Raw genomic sequence first — 2,792 nt, 5'->3', positions numbered from 1 at the left:
GTGGACAGAAGGATGAGGTCATCCAGGGTAAACGGTAGATCTCGAGCAGGAAGTTCGTCCTTATTTTTAGGAGACAGACCATGCCAGAATGTAGCTACCAGGGCCTCATTGTTCCACAACAGTTCTCCCACCAGGGTGCGGAAGTGGATGGCGTACTCGCTCACGGAGGTGTCTCCTTGGTGTAGGTTTAACAAGGAAGCTGCTGCAGATGAGACTTATCCAGGCTCCTCAAACACCATGCAAAAAGTCCGGAGGAAGCCCTGGAAGTCACGGGTCTCTGGTCCTTGTCTCTCCCAGATAGGATTCACCCCTGAAAGAGCCTTGCCAGTGAGGAGAGAGATGATTAAAGCGACCCTTGCACCATCAGACAAAAATTCCCTTGCATACAGGCTGAAGTGGATCTGTTACTGGTTCCAAAATCCACGACAGGTACCTGCGTCTCGTCATCATAGCGGTCAGGAAGTGGCAAAGAAAAACAGGGATCAACACCGCCAGGAGGAGGAACGGCAGCTTGTGCCTCTTGCCAACGTGTGAGAATGTTCAAGGCCTGGAGGAGTTGGTCCTGTCGAGACCGGAGGTCCAGCATATCCGTCCATATCTCTTGTGACGTCATCTTGGATCGACCAGCGGGGTCCATGGCCTGAGCGTACTGTCACATTGGGTTCGTGAAACCACTGGGCTGTACAGCCTTGGCGGTATGGCAGCTGGCCAACAGGACATAGGTTACAGTTTATAGTTCGTATAGGGTACCTGTGGCAGCTCGGACAGTAGCAAGGCGGGCTGGGACTAGGCAGCAGGCAGACATCAGGCGTGGTGTAGCAGGACAGGCGTGGTATACAGCATAGCACGACTTCAGCTCAGCACGGCACTTGACCAGGATAGAACGGGATACAGGTTACAGGTACGGGAAACACTGGGAACTGGAAAACACTAGGAGACCATTTGCATATACAAACTTAGGGTACGACAACAACGCGCAGGCGTGGGAGGAAGGGGCTGGGCCCTTCCAGGGTCCAGGGTGCTTATGGGACCCGGCCGAGGTGAGCGGAAGTGAGCGCTGGCGTCTTCTGAGGAGACTGGGGCCAGCGCTCACAGATCCATGGCTGCGGGCGTCAGTCGGTGAGTGAGCCTGACGTCCCGCGGCCATGGGCTAGACATGTAGATTAAAAAGAATTATACATTTATTAAATAAATCCAAACATCCCAGAACCCAACAAATAAAAGTGCTATTATTCCCTGTGCATTTCAATGTCCATTAAATGTCCATATCTTTAAGCTTCTTATTCCTTCTTCCACTGGTCTAAAATGTCTTTTACTCTGGGACGGTTTTTTCCCCAGAGCTGATGTCCTAAAGTCCTCTTTATTTCCTCTTCTTCCGGCCAATGGTCTTGAAGCAATCCTATGATTAAAAGATCATAGATTATTATTATTATTATTATTAATTAGTATTAATATTTTATTATGATAGAGAGAAGAAAAAAAGAGAGAACATCATTCTTACCTATTATGTAGTCCACTCGCATTCTGTTCTGCAGTTTCCTCCACCGATCATACAGACGTTGTCCATGGATTGTGGACACTGCATTGCATCTTTTAAGTGTTGGTAAATCCTTCTCCACAGTGAGGGGATACTTTTTAGTAAACCTTTCAAATGCTTCCTCCTTAGACCAGACCAGATTACGGGAGGTTTCTGGTCTTGTGCTCTACCCATTTTTAGATTCTCTTCCATCGCAGCTCTGCAAAAGACACAATTATTTTAGTCAAAGAGATAATAGAAAACAGCAAAACAAAGGGTCAATAATATGAACATATTGCTGCCCAGGTACTTACTTTGAGGTGGAAGGCTGCTCTTGCAATTCTTGAATCCTGTCCGGTAACGATGATGCTTTTATCATGTTGTTCATGGTCTTCTCCCGATAAACACACTCAGCCGGGTTGTTTGAATGTGCCTGGTATTTTGCAAATAATTGTGTCTCGATGGTTTTCAAGCAATTTGAGGACACATAGGCTTCTGACATTCTCCTGACCGCCTGGCTGGTCACTGGCTTTAATTCAAATCTATACAATAAAAGAAATAATTATTAAAAAAAAGTTTATTACGTTGGCATGTAGAGTGGAAATCTAACCGTCACTAATAATTACCATGTATGAAGTCTTGCTAGATTGGTTGAAACATTGTGTAGCCTTTCTCTGGAGGTGGAAATAAAGAAGTTGCCAATCTTTTTGTTCGCCTTCACAAGCAGAGGCCTCACTATGTCGTGATATATTTCAAACCACTGAAAAAATTAATAAAAAAAATACATAGTTGTTAGATTGATGAACGAAAGAATGATAGATGACAGATGCAGTAGATGACCTTGTACTGTAAGATTCATACCGTTTCCTCTTCTTTATTTAGGGGATTCACACTGCACATATAACGTTGTCCTGATATTGCTAGATGTACGTTCACTTATATTGCAAATTGGATATCACTGCCTTTATGAACGATTAAAATTACATTTTATTATAGATATCAAAAACTAAAAAAACGGCTAAATAGTCATAGAAGTATTTTAAGGCAAAAGCAGGGGGACCAGTAGGGGAACGCAGGTGGATACTGTACTTATCCACATATACCTCCACTTGCATATAGGATTTAGGTCCCGTTAAATTATAGTATAAACCTGGTCGTCCCTGCCACTAGAGCTGTGTCCCAACGCGTTTCCGCACCCCCAATTGGTAGGGTGCGTCATCAGGGGTCACAGTATTTGTTTATGAATTTGAAACACAAATAGGCCGGTTAGCACATG

General features: G+C 44.6%; 1 long non-coding RNA gene across 1 annotated transcript; it reads right to left on the bottom strand.

Moving 5' to 3' along the window:
- Positions 1-1,206: 1,206 nt before the first annotated feature.
- On the bottom strand, positions 1,207-2,192 carry LOC142670920 (uncharacterized). The gene is made up of 4 exons (XR_012851777.1): positions 2,143-2,192; positions 1,831-2,058; positions 1,502-1,736; positions 1,207-1,399 (listed from the first exon to the last, which is right to left on the bottom strand). It is a non-coding gene; the product is annotated as an uncharacterized LOC142670920 (long non-coding RNA).
- Positions 2,193-2,792: the final 600 nt, after the last annotated feature.

This window comes from Rhinoderma darwinii, assembly GCF_050947455.1.
Source record: "Rhinoderma darwinii isolate aRhiDar2 chromosome 1 unlocalized genomic scaffold, aRhiDar2.hap1 SUPER_1_unloc_21, whole genome shotgun sequence".
Classification (NCBI taxonomy): domain Eukaryota; kingdom Metazoa; phylum Chordata; class Amphibia; order Anura; family Rhinodermatidae; genus Rhinoderma; species Rhinoderma darwinii.
This window is presented reverse-complemented; position numbering and strand designations above follow the sequence as displayed.